The sequence below is a fragment of the Macrobrachium rosenbergii genome, chromosome 42 (genome assembly GCF_040412425.1).
Source record: "Macrobrachium rosenbergii isolate ZJJX-2024 chromosome 42, ASM4041242v1, whole genome shotgun sequence".
Lineage (NCBI taxonomy): Eukaryota > Metazoa > Arthropoda > Malacostraca > Decapoda > Palaemonidae > Macrobrachium > Macrobrachium rosenbergii.
Window position 1 is genome coordinate 3,585,179 of NC_089782.1, and position 22,203 is coordinate 3,607,381.

The window sequence follows — 22,203 nt, forward strand, 5'->3', positions numbered from 1 at the left end:
CAGATACAAAAATTGATTAAACCGGCTTTTGACCTCTAACGTGGTATATACTGTAAGTATACTTGCCCTAAGTGTAATTCTGGGGCATATGTCGGATCCACGAGGAGGTTACTGAAGGTCAGAATTGACTCTCATGGGGGATTAAGTTTCCATACTGGCTGTAGGCTCTCCAATCCCGAACATTCAAGCATAAGAAACCATTCAAAAAATTGTAAAACATATATTGATAGAAATGGTTTCTGTATCATAGGCCAAACATGCAATGAATGCAAACTGCCTAACCTGGAATCATTATTTATTAAACAACTTGTTCCCCAGTTAAATATCCAGACCACCTCCACTCAGCTCTACCCGAGTTAACTTTTCATTTATGCATTCCGTCTTCTGCCTTCTTGGTAGGCTATAAGGTTGGTTAGCAGTCTTTTATTCTGCTTTTATGTCTTTTTTGTTTTTTTTTATTTTTTTATTTTGTATTCTAACTGTGCCGTATTTCATGAATTTCACGGATTTTTAAAGCAATTTTTAAAGTAATTTTATTCATTATTTAACAGATTCCCTGGAAATAAAGAACTGTGCTGAAATTAGTACGTTTCCATGGTCCACCTTCGTGCCGATGTATCCCATTTGGCTGTCGCCTACTTCTGTTTTTACATATATATAAATACATAAATACTAGGGATTATCGTTTTGGAGCTTTTTCTTTTTCCCGGGATTCCAGGATAAAATTAGTCCTAATCCCGGGATCCCAAGAATTCCCGGGATTTTCAGTTATCTAAAATTACACATTATACCTTGTTTCCCTTTCAGGTTTTTGATGTGCTTAGCATTACTAGATATGCAGAAATATTACTGTAGATTGACTGTCTTATTAATTCCACCTAATGTTTAATTACAGCATACACTTTGTTTGTCAACAAAGTAAGAGGAATAAGAACAAGAGCTAAAATATGCTTCGTTTACTACTTTATTTTTGTTCTGCTTCCAAATTCCAGTGCGAAGGAAAATGTAAATTATAGTTCATTATCACTGATAAAAAAAATACATTTGTTTTCGTTTATACTCAGTGAAATGAAAAGAGTACTTAGTGACAGAAAATGTAGTAAAATTAGATGAAGAAAAATTAAACGTATGCATTCTTCATTTATAACATGAAGTAAATGAATGAGAAGTTTCTCATAGAATACGACCTTATATAACACGACACAGTGGACGGTATCACACACAGGCTGCAGTCACTCATCACAAACACTTCTTGTTCAAAACCTGCTTCGCGTGATTACCGTCCCAAATATACAAAATAATGCATTAGGTAAACAGTAATACGACATTTCCACGTAATAAAGAAGTAATATATTCCTCTTGAAAAATCTGCAAAATTATACATGATTATTTTGTCATGGTTTTATATCCCTGTCCCCTATAGATTTAGTTACTGCAATAAACTGGAAACACTGAAACAGACGCTTTATCTTCCCTCCATGGATTTATTTGACAGGATTTATCTTGCAAAAGCGTTGCAACTTGAAATTTTACAAGATTTTAGCAATTTTAGCAAGATGCTGTTGATGGGAAAATACAATTCACTGAAAATATAAAGTATTTTATATAAATATCAAAACAGTGACATAATCTACACATCTATCATTATTATCATAAGGATAACGACAGAAATTGTCTGTATTTACAGTATATAAAAATATAAACAGAACAACAAGTCCACAACCATCCTGCAGTCAAATTTGTCCCTATTTTTGTACTTAATTTTTTTCCCAGGATTTCCCGGGATTTGCAAAAATATCCTGGGATTATTAAACCTTGAAAAATGTCCGGGATCAGGGAAAGAACCCATATATATATATATATACATATAACCCGAAAATCATCGTAAGCCGGAAAATCGTCGAAAATCGTCAAAAATCATAAGAAAACCTTACTTTTAATGCTCTGGGTGCCGTAAACTGCATTATTATTGAGTTTTACACAAAAAAACCTTCAAATTATGATTATTCTGCCGTTTGGGGCCATATTTCTTTCGGATTGTTCTGTGCGCGTCGTAACCCGAACATCGTCGTAAGCCGGAAATAATTTCTGATGAATATATTTGAAAAGCGCGTCTTGGAAATAAACCGGGGACTCTCTGTATATTATATATATATATATATATATATGTATAGATACAGTCGGCGCAAAAATCAAAAAAAACCACTTTACATTTGTAAACAAATCATAGCAATGCATATAAAAAAAAAAATAAAGGGAAAATTTTAGTTTACTTATATTTTTTCAATAAACTACAGCTTTTAACCTTCTTGGCATTGAATGCTAAATTTGAAAGTTTTCTTCAAACCAAAACTTACAGATGGCATCCTTCAAAACGTTTTCTCATCTGCTAGTGCCTTCAAATGTATGCCCAGCAATTTTCAATTGGTTTAATTGCCTGGCCAGTCCAATTTTCTGCATAAATACACGCATGCCCAAAAGTTCCTTGTAAGGGACTAATTCATTTTCAAGACATTTTCATAAATCTCTCCATTCATTGGTGCTCTCTGGGAGAAAATATAATCCCCCACTACCCCTATATCCGCTGAAACATCCCCATACCATCATAAGCTGGATGTTTCACAGTCTTGACTGTGTATTTTGATGCATGCGGTTAGATCCTTGGGGCCTCCTTACTTTCTTGCCAGCGCTATGAATAATGTGGAAGTTAGATTCATCGCTAAAAACTACCCTTTCCCAATCCTTTTCAGTCCACTTCAAATATTTTCTGCAAAAAGCCATCCTTTTTTTCATAGGCTTAGTGAGGAGTGGCTTCTTTGCTGCAACACGACATGGGAGACCAAGGTCTTTCTGCAATCGATGTTGCACGGTCTGTTCAGATCGTTCCTAAGCAGATCAGGGTTTGAGACTTCAAACTTTTGGCTGCATTGATGGAATAACAATCCTTTTAAAATGTTATCCGTTCTTTTTGTAGTTTTTTCGTGGCCTCCCTGAGCCTTTCTTCCGCTTCAGTGATGAATCAAGGTCTCCTGTCTTGGGCGGTTGCACCACAATGAGACGGTGCTTTTAGAGAAAGCTCTCTTGCAATAGCTGACATTGACTTGCCAGTTTTGTATCACAATTTCTGCTTTCTTACCAAGGATAGTTTTAGCCATAATTATATAAATATATATATATATACAATGACGCCAATTGACAGCCGATATAGTATACTGAAGTATTAGAAACTCATATAGACAATACAGGCTGCCAGACGAACGATAAATGGGGAAAATATATATATAGCGGAAATCGCAAGAAAATATATATAATATATAGTGTAGCTTTTTTTTAGACTGTACATACACACACACACATAATATATATATATATATATAAAATGTGACCCAGACTCAACACCAAAGCTATAAGTAACTATAAGTAAACCTGGCTCAAGAGGTTATAAATACCACAATTAGAAGCTTCCAGATTAAAGGTCAAATACTTGTCATAGGAGGTTTCAAATATACCTGCTCCTATTTCACATTAATTCCTGGTCAATTTCCCTTTGCTCTCTGCTGATTCACAGGGTTCCAGTGTAATTACACTAGAGGGTTTCCTACCTTGTCCAAACACAGGTTGTCAGAAGAGGAAATGGAAAGATAGTATGTTAAAAGACCTCTGAGAATTGGGAGTGGAAGATCCTGATAATTGAAGAGATGCACCATTCAACAATTGAATGTGGAGAGGCCTGGTGCAAGCAGCCATGGGTCACCAAGAGACCTTAGAGTGACCGAAGTGAGTGAGTCATGAGTGTGTTACACTAATTTCTGATAGTTTGCAAAATGATGGGACTGCCTCTGATGTTTCGTATTACTTGGGCACAGTGCCCTAAGTGAGGTTAGGAAAATAAGGTCTCTTTAGGTCAGGAGATAGCATTCTATGAAAGGTTAGGTTTGTTTTCATCTACGGAACCTGTTCCTGTTGTTCTACGCTTGCCTCCTTATATCAAGCACAAGGGTAAGGACCCCAAGGTTAGATTAGGTTGGGTGTTGTTGGTTAGGTCATGTGTGAACATGCTTGTCAGAAACGTTCGAAGTCCACTAAAATACGGTCATTCTAGGGAAGGGCTCTGCATAGAGATACCATTTATTAATGACATTTTTGAAGGAAGAGACAAAAAAGGGTACATGTCTTACAATGCTGTACAGGCAATACAATCTGAGAAATATACAGAGATAATCAAGAATTTAATGTCTTTCATATTTCTACATCCATCCCTGAATGGCTGGTAGTAAACACTGTCCCACTGAGCTTCCCCACATTTAGTACGAGCCCCTAGGGGATTAACGTACAAACGTACAAGACGGAAAATTTCTGATTATCCTGGTATAAGCTATTTCCCATATCTCACAAGTACTGCATTATAGGCTTTAGGAGAGCTGTTAATCAGCTCAGTGGTCTGGTAAAACTAAGGTATACTTAACTTAAGCCTGCAACTCTTTCTATATTATTGTCAAAAAATTTCATTCATAAACAACAGCCTATATCTGTGCACAGCTCTTCCTTAGAAGGACCTAAAATAGGCTGCGTAGCCTAGGAAAATGAGCTTCTCAGGTCCAAATGCAATGGTGGTTTCAATCAAAATACGACCAATCCAACAATCTCATATGTACTGTAGTAGGTCTCGGGTCACAGCCCGATTTCTCGTGTTCACGAAAATCTCTCCCATGTGTTGTGGGCAGTGTGGCAAATAGGATGGCTACCCGAGGCGTCAGCAGTTCACTTTTCTCCTGTTAGGCTATAAGCTCGAGGGCAGGAGAGCCTACCTCCTCAAGACCAGTCTTTCCACTATGGTCTCCAGACTAGACAGCCAGGGCAAGACCTACATAAAACTTCGCCCCAAGCCTTTCAGAAGGTAGGGCAGCCTTTGCATCACCTTTGTCGAGGTCTACAAGGCAAACCTCGGCGGGTGAGCCTCAGCAGGAAGGCGGCCTCGGGTAAATGTTTTGTGCTGGTTCCCTCAGGGGCACTGGCAGCCTCTCCCGCACCACCTCTCTTATCTCATGCCCCCACAGGCTATTCTAACAGAATCCCGGGGATATGAGACCCTGACGGAATCCCTGATTCAAGAGGGCACCGTGCACCAGCAGCAGCAGCAGCAGCTCGCGCAGGAGCTGGAGAAAGGGCATTCTCTTGGTGCGGGCAGCAGCTGTAAAGACAACATTTTCCAAAGTCACCGCAACATAATGGCGACCAAACTCGACGTGACAACTTGAAATCGAAGGCCACTGTTGTCAGGACTTGCCCTTGCATAAGGGGCTCGCGCTCGAATCATGATGTACGCTCCTTTAAAATTTATATCAAAGTAAACACTGACTTGAAGGAAGAAAGTTAGGGTGGCAACTTACAGAATGATGGCAGTGGAAACACTACAGAGCATAAGGACGTCGGATGGTACCGACCGTCCACGACTGACTGCCTGAAACAACACTCGAACAGCATTGCCATTTAACCTTTCCTGCAAACATTTTGGTAAGACGCCAAAAATGAGTTAGATTTCAGCGACATTTAGATTATGTTGCCTCAGGTGATGCTATAACTCAGTAATTATTTTACTTTAAACTATTATTTGACTTGGAATCATCGTATTCCTCTGTTTTAATATGTGTTTTAAGCGTTTCCGACATTTGTCCAGTTAGCAAATGAGTACTTCTAGAGATATTGGACCCCACCCTTATATCTTAATATTCGGGGAACACAGTGGGAAAATAGGATTTTTGGGGTGGGGGGAAACCCAAAACGATTGAAGTATACGGACCATAACCCCACTGACAGTTCTCATTCAGATTCAAATAAGTTTATGATATGCTTTCAAACTAATATAGTTCACTAAGGCAAGGGTCGCGTGTTGTTGGTTAGGTCATTTGCTAACGGAACGAACGTCAAAAACGTGTAAAGATTACATTAAAACATGGGAAAATTATATTCTCAAGTTCAAAATGCGATAATGGTTTAAAGAAAAAGTTTGTCTGTTAATCATGCAAGTGCAAAAATCCGTGAAGACCAGCTTGAACTTAACAACGAAATTTTCTTTAAAATTCCATTTCCTGTTCAGTTCTGCAGAACGTCACTCATTTTCTTACATTTTTTATATGTACCAAAATTAATAATAATAATAATAATAATAATAATAATAATAATAATAATAATAATAATAATAATAATAATAATAATAATAATAATAATAATAATAAATTATTATCATTATTATTATTATTATTATTATTATTATTATTATTATTATTATTATTATCATTATTATTATATAAAAAGCTTAAAAGCTTAGTCTGACGAATAATCTCCAGATTTAAACAAACGCACCTTATTCAACTATATATCTTAGAAGACGGTAGGTGACACTTTAAGGTTCAAGGTAGCAGTGCCTTTAGGAAACGTTAAATTCTAGATACCTTCACTTCGGCAAATGGATAAAAACATAGTGTAACCATCATGAGAGGTTCATGTAAACAGAGATGAGTTGCAGATCCTCGAAATCCCCTAAGTAAGATGAAAAAAAAAAGTATTTCAGTAACAACGCTTTAAAACCTAAATGGGGTTTGGTTATCAAATCATCCTTTAACTTCTTCAGCAATCATTAAATTTAAACATCATACTCCTAATATTCCTAGTAGGCTATGTATATGACGAGTCTCGCAAAGACTAAAAATCGCTGAATTTTGGTAATCTTGGTATTTGCAATATATATAGAAATTAGCACACTCTCTACGGAAAGGGATTATCGTATAACCACAAACACTTATTTAAGAGATGCAGGAAGTAACTAATGACTTGTGACAAAGGCTTGTTATTCGACTCGTCAGGCCACTGTTTTGGCTGAAAACGCTAAAACTGTTCAACCTTGGCAATACTGCTAACTGCCCCTCTGATCCACAGCTTGCGCAATATAGTGGCAATAGGTAACAGAAGCAATAAGCTAAGCGCATTCGTGTTTTATTACTATTAGTGATATTATTCTTTTAGGTATATCATGCTTTCTTAATATTATTTAAGCATGGCAAGCCTTCTTAATCTATGCTGAAGCTATCTGAAGTACAATATCCTGTATAAATTAATGTCCGATATGAAGTTACTGAATTTTTCAGAAAGTAGCCTAACATTAAACAATATTAAATTCAACCCCCTTTTTTATTAATAAGATTTTTATATACATACCACAAGAAATCATCATAAACTCTGTCTGAAATATTCACCTGCTTATTGGAATATCACCCTCTGCCCAATGATGAGCTCAAACTTTAAATTCAATCTTGTTTTAAATGCGAATTCTAAAACCTTGAGTTAAGCATATGAAAACTGGTGTTCTAAATTTCGTTTTCTATTTACGACACAAAGATTTCAGTAGAAGATGTACGTGAAATATTTATTGTGAAGCCCTGAGTTAATATATATTTCCCTCTGATATAGCAGTTGGTATAACCATTATGCACATACATCGTTTCATTGTGCAGTAGACAATAGTAATGAGTAATTTACAAATAATAATAATATCAATGAAGATTGTTTCCCTCCTTCCAATCGAAGCAGAAGAATATTAAATTTCCAATAAAGAACGCAGGATCATTACCACCATGGCCATTATATACACTGTAAGGGCGACAAATCGCGCCTTTCTTTCCTTGTGTTTCTCCTTTTCAGATGTACATTAATCATGTCATGTATTTTACCTGTCTTTATTTCAGATTTTTTGTGTACCTCATCTTACGCATCATTGTACGGCCTGAAACAACAATAATAAAGAATCAATCTTTCACCCCTGACTTTTCTTGAAGCCTCACAACACGTGCAAGCATGTTCCTATGGTTTATTCTTCGTGATTAGACATGAATATTCGTAAACTGTTTACATACCGTACATGGGAGAGTGGACCTCTCTACAAATTTCCATTCGGGGCATCTCCGTTTTAAATAAGAAAAATAATATCGAGCAAACCATCTGTCATTCTTATGATACTTAATGTAATCTGTTTTATTTCATGTCTAATACTATGAATGGAGAACTGTTTATATATTTTGAAAAATAACCAACAGTGGGGACTAGCTTTATGGATTAACACCATAAATATAAAAAAAAATATATGATGTTATCGGCCAGTGAGTTTTCTAAATAAAAACATGCCCAGTGACTTATATTAGCCTATCATGTGGCGAAGATTCTCGTACATTTACTATACTGTAAGTGCAAAGCCTTTGTGTCTTAATTCTGCAAAGGTATTTCCTACATCGTCTGAAGAAGAGACTTCAAAATATTCCATGAATATACCCTAATGTTCTCCATAGAGCGAACTCCAATACTCTAGTATCCATTTCGACCTCTGCGTTATGACGAACGACCTTATTCTGTCACTGCCAGCTGATAAAATACTGGTGTATCCATGGCCAGGTGAGGTAACGTTAACGCTGACGTCGTTTTCACTGTATTCGTTGGCTGACAAGCCTGTACGAGTATAAGTCCCCGCTCAACGCGTTCTCTGTGGAGAACATGCCATTTTCTGCAGTCCTTTCCGCGACCTAAGGTCGAGCGGAATATATATTTCAAAACCCGTATCAGAAGAGAGAAACCACCCAAACAACACAGACCACAGATGGTGGAGAAGAGTATCTTCATATATTCATCGTGATGAACCTCAACCATTATATTATTAAGAAATGCCTTGTTAAAAAGTAATATTTAGAATTTACTATGTAGGTATCATGCAAAATCATTATGATAATTAACATCAAGGTTAAAATGAGGAAATTGGAACTAATTTTTTTTTTTATTTTATGTTTTAAATATGATTATACTAATAAGAAATAAAATTCAAAATATGCAATATGTACAATTTACTATGTTGTTATAATGTAAAATTATTATTGTATTATGTAAATATTAGAAAAATTGTACCCATACCTAAATAAAATTGTGGATAAACCACATGACATTACTCTTACTAATATTTCACTTTCTAAACTATTCCCTACCATGGTTAGCTAGCTAACTGCCCTCACTCTTCTTTCACCCATCTTACCTATCAGCTAATCATATATATATATATATATATATATATATATATATATATATATATATATATATATATATATATATATTTCTCATCACAATTATAAACTATGTATATATTGTCTTTCCAAGCAATCATTTATTATGTACAAGTAACAAGAAATTTATTTCATATGTCAGACATTGTTTATCACTACGTTCTCTGTATAACCTGTCCTGTTTTTAAGGAAGCAGTTTGACCTGAGGTCACCTGTAGATCTTTGTATGAGGGGTCTCTGCGCACTATGCAGACGTCCGCATCCCGCTTTATAAGCAGCTGTTTTTTATCAATAAATCGGCAGTACTTGTCTCCCTGCTCATTATTTCGCACCTCTCTCACAAGCCTACATGTAAAGGCTCCTTCATATCTGTGGACAATTAAAAAAAATGGAAATGATATAATCAGGAAAATCTCAACCCCTTTCAATATCCACTTCAGTCAACTTTGCATTTTACCTTGCATTCGTAAGTTTTTTCAAATACTACAGAGAACTGGATACAAGAGAAATTAACCAAGAATATCAACAAAAATACAACGAAGTCACCTTCAGAAAATACTAAGGACGAATAGGCGAATTATAATAATTAGACTGAATCATTTTGTCCACGGGTTGACAAAAATCCGAGTAAGATTATTGTGTAGGGGACCTATAAACTGAGGAGTTTGACTTTCAATTGCTGTTTATCAAGGTTTAAAGGAAGGAATCCTTTTTCTTGTGCTTTAAACTGCCACCATTAGCATTTACTCTGTAACTAACTTTCTGGTTTATGCGACATCAAGCTGCTGCAGCCTACATCCTTGCTGTCTGTACGATTTCTAGCTTTTCGGGTAGGCCTTAACGCTCCCGTTGAGCTGAGCGATTCATGCAGTAAACAAAATCGGTGGTAGACAAGAAAGCGTCGAGGGGGCTAAGGAATAACGAAAAGTTTGGTTAAAAGTGATTAAAGGACAAGAATATCAAAACGCCATTAACACAAAATAGTCTGAAGCTTTGTAATTAGGAGCGCAATTACTGTAGTATTGAGATCAGTAATATGACGGACGTTCCCAAAAAGCTTAGTCTAGAATACTTAACTAATCATTATTATCCTTCCGCTGTATAAAAATGCCATAGTAAAGATAGTTCACAATATATGAGGTACTTTTCTGGTTCAAAAGAAGTGTCAGTTATCTCCGAACCAAACCGATTTAGCAGAGAGGGGTCTTACATTCAATAAAGTCTTCCCCCTTCAAAGTTTTAGTTGATGAGTTTCAATAAACCTTTCCAGTACTACATTTACTGACCAATTTTTAACGTCACGTGTCAATTTACCGGTCATCATTTTATATATATACCATGGTGGTACATCACTCTTGTCAAGGTGAGAGCAACGATTTATCTCCCGATTAAAAATTGAATTTTCGTTTGACAAAATTCTAGATTCATTGAATAAAGTATGAGACTGGTGATGAAAAGACGATTATTTCACAAATTACTTTGTATAAAGTGAATGAAAAGAAACAAAATGGATTAAAATACGTACGTGGCCGATGTCAACCCTTCAGGGGTTGTTGGGACTTGTGAGAAGGTGTACTGTACTGTACTGTGCTGTACTGTACATGTCATTTGCTTGAGTGACGGGGCATCGATTATAAGGAAAAAGATTGAATTATGACAACAAAATCAAGGTCCTTATTAGTCCCCCAACAACGCCAGCTGAAGCTTAAGGCTCATTCATTACGGACGCAATGATTATTGAAAAGTTTTTATTGTTTTCCTTTTTATTGTCATTACTTTCTCATTGCTAATTTTTAAGAATATAGAGAATCGTAGATTATGTTAATGACCCTACTGTCTAAAGAAGCGTGTTCACTTCTCCCAAAACCCGGTGGGAGAGCAAACAGGAGAGCAAGCTTGGGATAAACCACGAAGGAAGGGAGCGACAGCCGCGCCTCTTAAGGGAGAGAAGGTTATACGTTATTAAAATAGATTAATATTACCAGTAGCGGCAGCGGCAATAAGTAAAAGTAACTTTATTCTATAAAGAAAGAAGACTACTCCTACTTCACTGCCCGCGTTCGATGACGACGATTCGAAAAATTGGCTTTCGCGGGAAGAAAGGGTTCCGTCATCGGACTGTGCAATTCTTGAAATCATTACTATCAGCCAAGCTGTAACCAGAGTTAGAAAGCTAAATGCTACCAGTGGAAGATATACAGAAGTAGAGAATGCACTACTGTATGTATAAGAGAAATATTGACGAGCTTATACATACATAAGCTCACATACCCTAGGTATAGATAAAATATGTCTCGCTCCATTGTTTCACTGCCCTAGCGACCAAATAATTAGTTTGTGTTTTGTTTCACACTTAAACACACGTCATAAACACCATACATGAGTATAAAAGAGGCCCTTACTTTCGTTTTACGTTAAGTGGAACAGAATGACCTCGAAGCGATTTTCAGTGAACATCCACTCATCAGCAAATTTGCCAGCCTTTATTTCTTGATTCATTGAATCCAAAGAGTACTAGCTGGAAGGGTCCAGAAGGGCGATATTTGTATTGTCTTTGAACTTTGACGCTGTATGTAGACTGAAATTGAATGGGAATTCCTCCCAGGCAGACTTGGAGTGAGGCTGACCACATTTCCAAGGTTCTGTGAAAAAGAAGAGCTGCATCCGCCAAACTGTTCTTGAGTAAGTCCTTTCAGTCCTTCTAAATATTTTCTCTTCATCAATACTGATGTTAAATAAGATTTGGCTAATGTTAGTACTTGGCTAAAAGAATCTTAATGTCATTCCGAATCTTAAGTTATTAAGATTCTTTTAACCAACGAATTTTGGCAAATTTAATCAAACATCAATAACGAAAAAAAGAGAATGATTAGGACTGAAAGACTTATCATAAAATCAGTTTGTCAGGTGCAGCTGTTCTTTTTAACATAACATGATTTCAAATCATTATGAAGGAATGAGTCTGTCACAAAATATGTGAGATATGTATGAGGTATAAGCAAAGATATTGCTCGTGGTAGGAAGTCATATACAATTAATTCAGTGAAGTCTTTACAATGTGCTTTCACTTTTTACAGAATACGGTCTGAAAAAGATTATATTAACAGTCTTCTTCTTTCTCACTGGGGACGGCTCTTCTCTTAGCTATTGCTAAAATTAATTCCTCTCCAAACGAAGCTCTGGGTTTCTTCTTTCTACACGAGATGACGAAAGGGATATAAGGTAGGCTGCCCTTGGTATTAGTCCGTCAGCTAGAGGGGGAGTTTCTTTGCAACCTCCCCCCCCCACTACCCAGGACTTGACTTTTTTGGTATTGTTGCATACCTTAGTTCATTATAAACTGGGAAAAAATGTTCCCATAAAAACTCTTTTGCACTAGTCCGGATAGTATGATTAAATTTGACGACCATTCCATTTAAAAAACAGTGCTCGATAGCCTCATCCAAATGTGTTTATACTGAATTATGCAGAACAAATAAAAAGATTGTATCGGTTGAACTTCATATAATCTTTATATGCATACATTAAGTTTAAACATATCAACATACACGAAATCATCATATTATAAGCACTGATATTAATGGAGTATTTACAGAATATTAACTTGTTATAAATAAAAAGCAAATAGTTTATTTACCAAGAAAATCAATTAACTGCACAATTTAAGGCATTTGGCAGTGCTGGCTGGGTGTGGTATGTAAAATACTTTTAGTACTAAATTTGGGATGTCACATATCCTCATTACTAAAGATAACAAAGTGGCAACTGTAAAATGAAGTGATGTTGTGGACATTCTCTCACTCATCTTCACTCTCTTCACCGACATTCAATTCACTTGTTTCGTGATCTTCCTCTGACTGAATAAACTACTCTTCATTTTCTCTACCCCAGCCTCAATTCCTTCCTCTGAAAGACCCACTAAAGAGACTGGCATTATGTCATCTTCACTCCATAATGGTTCAAGATTTTCATTTGTTCTCTTCCAACTATGTTCACATGGGCTTGGAACTTCTTGAATTGCAACTTAAGCTGACTTGCATATTCTGGTTTGGTAGTTGGCTCTCTTGGCATGTTGTAAAAGCACAGACTTGCAGGGTGGCGCACATGCCAGATCAAAGTTAGACCCTTTCATCAAATCACTCTCACTCTTAGCTTTGGCCACAAGCTTTAGATACCTTGCTGTGTTGATATCAGATTCTTTATTTAATCCATACAAAGAACACATGAAACGTTGTAAGCTCTGCATCAGAGTTTGTGGGATTTTCCAAGTTTCTCATGGTTTTGCAAATATTGAAATGAACTCTTTGTTGGCCAACATCAATTTCAAGGGTCTCATTTTACCTTTTCCTCGTACACGCACTCGTACTGTTAGCACCAGTGAATTCATGCAGGCCTACAAGTGCCGAACAAAGCTCCTGACCATATTCATTTGCCAATTTTGTGATATCTGAAAGCCTCCTTTTGTTACCATGGCCAGTATCAAACAATACTCTTGAATCTATGTTATGAACATGTGCTAGCAAAATGAAAAATACCTGTGTCAGGGCTTTTCACTCTCACCGATTTGTAACCTTTGTTGTTGACGTACAAGGTATACAAAATTATTCGCGTGTCAGTTTCTTCTTGATCTGATTTCAGAGCTTCAGTTTCTGTTACTTCAGTGTCATTCATTTCACCACTTTCTATTAGAAAAATGCTTCCCCTTCTTTAATAAATATGACTTTCCTACGAATTTTATCAGCAAACTCTTTGCTTGTCCAGACCTTGAACAATAGCGCGACAAGCTGTTGCTTGTTTTCATCATTTTTGAGAAAGGTGTTCCAATCCCCTGGTCTTCTTGTCTTCGTACCACCTACGACAAATTTCTCACTCTCTCCTCTTCTCTTCCTTTCCATTGACTTGACTGACCTTTTGCATGAGTGTCTGTACTGAATATTACATCACCTCTTGCACATAAGCCATAAATTCTTTCACTTATTTCGAAGAAGGTCTCTGGCAGTTGTTTCATGTAATAAAACAGTGCGTTGCCATCCTCTATTGTAACATCTACAAACAGATGTTCCGAAGCATCAACCGATTCAATATTTTTGTGAGATGGCAAATCCTTTGCTTTTGTCAGTTTTCCTTGGGAAGCCACCTGCAGTTGCTAAAGAGTACGGCACAGGTGTTAAGCTGTATTTCATTACTTCTCTCAAATCTACCTTTTCGTCTAACACTTTACATTTAATAAAAAACAGAAACGCATTACTTTTTTTTTTATTTCTATACCTAACTGTCGTGTTTTGGCTTGACTTTAATCTTACCATCTTAGTCATATTGCACACTGTCTTTAGGTTTTTCCTTTCGATGGGACAAAAAAAGTCCAGTTGCCTTTCATGACTTACATTGATCTTTAGTCTTGTTTCTACAAACTCATCCATTGACTTTTTCCCTATTTCCTCTGCATGCAAAGATCGTATTCAATTTCAGCCGGCACTGGTGCACCAGACCTTACGTTACGCATCATGTTACTGTCGATTTCAAAAGGATTACCGAAACACTGTATTGCCTCTTTCACCGCCTCAACAAAACTGTCCCCTCTTTTGATCTCTTTTGGTCTTAGGTCTTTATGGCTGTCAGTCATCATGCCTGCAGGGCCAAGAGTGGCACAAAGGTATTTAGTTCCCTCATGCGTTGTCCGTGCCCACCACTGGTGTGCTTTATAGTTTCTGGTGATCCCACTGAAGCCAATCCACTACCTCCTGCTCCTCCTCTGGACTTTGCATGTTTCATAATTGTTTCTTCAATGGTCTCACCTACAACACGTCTACTGCCAGGCACAAAAGATCGAGGGACATTAAATGCTCCAAGTTTCAGCATTTCGCTGGCTCCTGGACGACTCCAGTCAATATTAGCAAAGAACATAACCAAATATGACATGTAACGAGCATAGTTCTGTGCATCATAACTAAAAAACAAAGTTGTCAAGAGATACATGCTGTGGGCATATTACATCCTGAAAATAACGTAGAATACTGTAATAGTTACTCAATGATGTGCTTTCAAAATTAATATGGCGTGAAATAAATTTGATACGGGTATTTAGGAAACAAATATTTAAAAAAGGTGAACATCTGGGCGGCTTCAATAATTTGCAGAGGAGCATTATTATAATGGAAATTTATTGTACTCCAAATGAGTATTTTTTGTGGGAACACTTTTTTTTCTACTATGCCGTGACCCAAGCTAACAGGAAATCACAATGAAGTTAAGTCCTGGGGGGAGTGCAAAGAAAGTGGTCCCAGCTGACGTACTATATCGGTCTACTCTCTCTCTCTCTGCTGACTGACAATCTTGTACTTTGGTCGTATGGGCTGCCTTCGGCCCAGACGCAGACATTCTAGCTTATTTCCTGCGACATCATTTGGCAGAAGTTACAATATTCTGAATGACTCGGGCAGTCTGGAAATACCTTGAAGAAAAAAAATGAATTGACATGCTCTAAACAAATAAATTAATACTACTTCACTAACACTTTTATAATACACATCTCTGCAAACTAAACTTATGCACAAAATTAACTTATACATCATAGATGAATAATGAAAATAAGAGGACCGACGAACTTATTATCAACTAAAAAATTCCCCTTCGGTAACATATATAAAAATATATTATTTCCGAGGTAGAGCGAATTGGATATTAAAGGACGTTTGTAGCTTAATGCCTGTATATGAATCATGGTGATGTGATAAAATTTCATTCATAATATGGCTACATGCGACAAACGCACTACAAGGTTAGCATGGCAGAGGTGGGTTGATACTGATTCTAAATACAAATACCCGAGTCGACGGTGATTTGTAGCTGAGGGTCGGTAATAACTTATACCTCACTTGTTGGCTTTGTGGGCTAAGGCGTCACTGTAGTCCTGAGTTCTTGTCCTTCGCTGGTTCGAGCCCACGGGACGACGAACTTATTGTCAACTAAAAAAAATTCCCCTTTGGTAACATATATGAAAATATATTATTTCCGAGGTAGAGCGAATTAGATATTAAAGGACGTTTGTAGCTTAATGCTTGTATATGAATCACGGTGATGTGATAAAATTTCATATATATATATATATATATATATATATATATATATATATATATATATATATATACACACACACACACGAGTATCCAGAACTAAGAGAATATGAGCCCAGATTCTTCATTTATTTCAGAATGACAATAAAATAATTTGACGATTGACTTAATAAGGATGATAGTTCATCATTAACATAATGCAGTGTATTCATTAATATGTAGGCTAATTATGAATACATACATCCAAACACGCATATATATATAATATATATGTATGCATATATATAACATATATATAAATAAATGTGTATATATATTTATTTATATATATATTAGACAATATATGTATATATATATATATATATATATATACTGTATATATATATATATATATATATATATATATATATATATATATATATATATATACACGTGTATGTTTATGTATATACATATACATGCATACATATATCTATGTATTTTATATATATACATATATGTGTTGATGTGTGTATTCATAATTACATGTAAATGAACACACTGCATTATGTTATATGATGAACTATCATCCTTATTGAGTCTAAGTAAATCGTCAAATTATTTTATGGTCATTTTGAAATATAAATGAATCTGGGTTCATATTCTCTCAGTTTTGGACCCAGTCTTTTGAACATACCGTGCGCATGTTATTTACTCCACTTCCATATTAACATTGAATGAACCGCGCCGATAACCGCCATAATGTGTACGGTCACCACTTTTCGCATCCGGGCGGTTTCCGCCTCGTCTGAACAGGGCCTAACAGTAGGCCTACTGGTGGACAGTATGCGTAAGTTTGATGATTCGCATCTTATTCCTGAATCATTTTGCTAGGAACTTACAGGAAAGAATAGCCTACATCTTTGCTCTAACTGCTCTGTTGTCACTTCGATGCAGTGTTCTCCGAGTGAAGTCCGGGGCCAGTAAATGTTTAAAATGAACCAAATCTACTTTTTTTTTTTTTTTTACCAAAAATAATCCACAATCTCCTATAATATTCCTTTATGTGTAGGATAATTAAAGCGACATTGTCAAAAGTATTTTGTTTCATTACGGTATCCATATGTTGTACTAAACTGGGTAAATATAGGCTATTATCAACAGGCACCCTAACAGGCTTGCTGCACACTAGGCAGTTAATAAAAGGAAAATCATGTTTTGATTTTCCAATTTCCAAGTGATTGCTAAGCAAAGGAAAAATGGGAAGTGCCATGTACAGTACAAACACCAACAACAAAATGAATAGCATGTTGCATGGCTTGGTGAATGGTCATATTGGTATAAAGGCTAGAAATTCCTGCATTGACGCTATAGAATAGCATTGCATTGATTTAAATTCTTATAGACTGATGTGTTAGTTGTATTTTTGTAATTGTAAATGTTATATTTGCTTTGGCAATCTTTAGTTTATTTCAGTATGCTAACTTTTATTATAAATTGAAAGGAAATTGGTTATCTTTTGATTAATGTGTAAATTCTTGGTAATATTGGTATTTAAAGGCTAAATATTCTTACACTGATTCTACAGAATAGCTTTACATTGATTTGAATTCTTAGAAATTTATAATTTATGAGTTGTATGTTTGTAATTGTAAATGTTATATTTGCTTCGGCAATCTTTAGTTGATTATAAATTGAAAAGAAATTGGTTATCTTTTGATTAATGTGTAAATTCTTGGTAATAGTGGTATTTAAAGGCTAAACATTCTTCACTGGTTCTATAGAATAGCATTACATTGATTTGAATTCTTACAGATTTATAATTCGTGAGTTGTACTTTTGTAATTGTAAATGTTATATTTGCTTCGGTAATCTTTAGTTTATGTCAGTATGTGTAAATATTCATATTCTTTTACAACCTTTTCGTTCTAACATGCTTAAGTTGATTACAAATAACAGAAAATGATGAGCTTTTATTTTTTGTTATAGGAAAAAAGGGAATTTTTTTTGCTAGCCTTAAATGGCATAGAAATACAGTACAAAGAGCTTCATGTTGTTTTTTTATTAAACCTCAGAATTATTTTTCTTGATCCAGGTAAGTTATTCATATAACGTACATCAAATTCAAAATCAATCTTGACATCAACAGATTTTTTCCAGATAATCTTTTCAGCGTCTACAGATTTTTTTCAGCAGATCCTCAGATTTTGTGAAAAAAAAAGTGGCAACACTGTTTAGTAACCCTCCAGCAACTGCAAGACCTGCAAGTTCGGCTGCTTGCTTGAGTCACCTCAAATGTTGTCATGTCATTATGTTTCTTCTTCCTTCTGCAGTCAAAGTTCCAATCAACCCACATCTGGAATTACTTGGTCTTTGTCAGCTTCTTCCTCGATGACGGTAACACTGATAATTAAAGCAATGTCATGGGATATAAGAAAAGGATGCATTCAGTGAAATGCCGGACAATGTTTACAAAGCGTGAAGCAGAGAGTGTAAAGTCCCCGCTCAACAAATTCACTACGATGAACATCCCGTTTTCTGCGGTGCCTTCACAGCCGACCTGAGGTCGCATGTACACAATCTTATTATCATTATTGTGATTTGTATATTTATTACCTGTTCATTTGCCCTTGTACCACGTATATGTGTCAGAGTATTTTTATGGCCAACCAACTATTGTTAATCATCATGTTTTCTATATGTACCTGTCCTGTTTTGTGTAGAGAAATAGTTTGACCTCAGGTCACTTGTAAATTTTTGTACTCACGGTCTCTGTGTATATGCAGACGTCCCCACACCACTTTATCAGCAGGTTGCTTCATCAAAAAACCAGCAGTACTTGTCTTTCTGCTCATTATTTCGCACCTCTCTCACAGTGGTGACCCCGGAGTGGTTCCCAGAGCCATTAACGGACCCAAATGGCAACTTAGTCTTGACCTGATGAACAAACCCACGCCCCTAACGGACTAACTACGGCACTCTAACAAAGCTTTCGGGCGTTACCGACCCTCGTCGGCAAATCACTGGTGTCATTAGCGGACATGCACGGCACGCTCCCAAGCATATATTGACGCGAGTGTTCCCTCTCACTCCAAGTGAGTTGCGGAATGAGCATGGACACAGACATCCCCACCCACATACAAATTACCACAAACTTCTCGGAGGCAGACGTCTCCCTTGCGCAACCCCCTTCCGCGCACTCCTCCATGCGGTGCCCGCTCCCGCGCGATGCCCCTCCTGACAGACCAACTAAGGGCGGCCCTCAGCATAAAGCTGCTGCCTTTCACCCATCAGAACCCAGCGTCCTGGCTCTACAGGGTCGAGGGGTAATTCAGGGTGGCAGGCCCGACCGATGAGGTGCTGAAGGTGGACATCGCCATCAATGCCCCTACCAGAGGAGATATACAAGAAGATGACGACAACGACGAGCCCTGTCACTTCCAGGAGTTAAAGGCCACGCTCGTCGAGACCTACTCCCTGCTGGTCTCCGAGAGAGCCACCTGAGCCTTCAACCTCGCCATCAACCCCTGGCAGGACTCGAACCTCTTGGAGACGTAGCATGCCCTCCAGGACCTCCTCCTTCTCCCCAAGACTGACAGCAGCAGCAGGTGCAAAGAGATTAGCCTGTCGAGGGAGATCCTCCAGTGGCAGCTACTCCCAGAGGTCCGTGGTCAGATCACAGAACCATACACCCTGCAGGTCGGGGACCTGGTCAAAGTGGCGCAGCAGCTGACGGACTCCACAAGGGCAGTGAAGCAGGCTTCCACGCCCGCACACCCCATCAACTGCCTCCAGCCGGAGAACCCCACCACAGAGGGCATCAACGCTGTCGACAGGAGGAGGCCACCCCACCAGCAGAAGAAGGAAAGGCCGGGGCTTTGCTATTACCACCAGAGGTTCGGTAAAGCTGCCCGAAATTGCGAAGCTCCCTGCCTTTTCTCCCCTCCAAGAAACGGGGGAAGTGACGGCCTCCCCTACAGGCCGCCATGGCAGCAGCATCCAAAACACCCAGGGGCCCCGCACCAGTAGGCTTCTACGTCCCCAACACTATCTCTGGCAGGATGATGCTGATCGACACTGGGGTCATGCGGTCGGTGTTCCTGCCTTCCAGAGAGGACCGCAGACGCCCACCGGACCCGGCTGCCTCCCTGACAGCCGCCAACGGGTCCCCCATCCTCTCCTACGGCACCAGGCTCCTGTCGTTCTCCATCCTTGGCCAGAGGTACAAGTAGAACTTCATCGTCGCGGACGTTAGGACCCTGCTCCTGGGAACGTACTTCCTCGCCCACTTGGGACTGGCAGACGACATCAGCCACAAGCGCCTGCTAGACACCGAGTCCTGCCAGTCCCTGCCCTTGTCGCCGGGCCCCAGGGAGCCTGAAAAGTGAATATGATGCTAAGACTAAGATAAGAAATTTTAGTGTTGGACAGCTAGTTCTAGTGTTCTTACCAGTGAAAAGATTTCCCCTTGCCAATAAGTTTCAAGGTCCTTACAGGATAATAGAGAAGTTAAGTGATTGAACTTATGTGGCTGAAACACCAGGGAGAAGGAAACAACAGAGGAAGATACATGTGAATATTATGAAACCTTATTTCTCAGAGTCTAGAACTGAAACAGTGTCAATGGCCTAAACAACTTCATCTACACAGGACGATGATGGCTACGAATTGGGAGCTGAAAATAAGATGAACAATTTTTCAATAGTGGAAAATTTGGAGCACAAACTAAAACATCTGAGTGTTGAGCAAAGCAATGAATTAAGTGAAATGATTCAAAGTTTCCCTGAAAATTTTGCAGATGTACTTAGGTGTACCGACTTGACAAAGCATGAGATGAAGATCAGAGAAGACGGAAAACCTTTTAAACAAAGAGTTTACCGCATATTACCTTTTCATCGAGACGTTTTGAAAAAAGTTGAATATTTATTGCAGCATGGATTAGCAGAACCCAGTTCAAGTCATTACAGTTCTCCTTGTGTGTTAGAGAAGAAACCAGATGGCTCATTTAGGATGAGTACTGATTATAGGAAACTGAATTCCATCATTGTGGCTGACAATTATCCCTCTCCTCTTATTGATCAATTACTTGATAATAATGGGCAAGCCAAGTTTGTTTCCAAGATAGACTTGTTAAAAGGATATTATCAAATTCCCTTAGATGAGGATACTAAGTTGCTGTCAGCTTTCATTACTCCTTTTGGACTGTATCAATATGTAACCATGCTGTGTAGAGATGGAGAACATTTTCAGAAAAAACAATGTAATTATTGATTATTTATCCCGTTCCGAATCGTTGGATTCAAACCCGGGATGATTAATCTTCTGGGGGGAGGAATATAATGATATAGCCTTGCAATACGTATATTTTTGTAAATTTAATATATTTTCTGTAAAATTTTATATATTTTCTATTATATTTGTCATGTGTTGTGTGTAGTAATGCTGTTTATTGAAATACCAAGTGCCAGATCTTAAAAGGGTTAGTTTGACTGCATGATTTTAGAGATAAGATACATTTTTCTGTTAGAGTCATGTTTGCACAGCTGTTAGGCTAATGTTTACCCAGGTGTCAGGTGTTCAACCAGGGTAACCCCCTCTTTTTCGAAGGATCGTGCCCAAACCACTTAAGCTGTCATCAAAAGAGAGATGACAGGTCTAAATAATATTTGAGGACCGAGGCGAGCATAAAAACCCCTTTAGCGAAGGTTTGTTTCCTTATCTACTTAAACTGTCATTAAAAAGAGATATAGGATGACAGGTTTAGGTAACAGTGGTTGGCTCAAAAACTTGTTGTTTGAACAAGTGTGCAGGCAGGAAATCCCCTGTCAATTAAACAGATATGAGATGACAGGCTAAAGAGCCCTCTTTGACCCTTGCGGCTTTTCCCTTCTCCAGGGAAATTTCCCTTGTTATTTTTTTCCCCTTCAGGGAAGATTCCCAGGGTGTTTCCCAAAAATGTCTTAGTGGCAACATAAATTACTTCTCATAGTAGAATTTGGAAAGCTGGGCATTAGCCTGTTAGAGTCCATTTGAGTTGGTCAGACTGTGAGAGA

General features: G+C 37.6%; 1 protein-coding gene across 1 annotated transcript in view; it reads right to left on the reverse strand.

The window, feature by feature from the left end:
• LOC136827880 (DNA-directed RNA polymerase II subunit RPB1-like) overlaps positions 1-5,521 on the reverse strand; it is a 144,089-nt gene extending 138,568 nt beyond the window's left edge. Inside the window, exon 1 of the mRNA XM_067085344.1 lies at positions 5,391-5,521. The gene's annotated coding sequence lies outside the window, so the exon portion shown is untranslated. The remainder of the gene's footprint in view (positions 1-5,390) is intronic.
• Between the last annotated feature and the right edge of the window lie 16,682 nt (positions 5,522-22,203).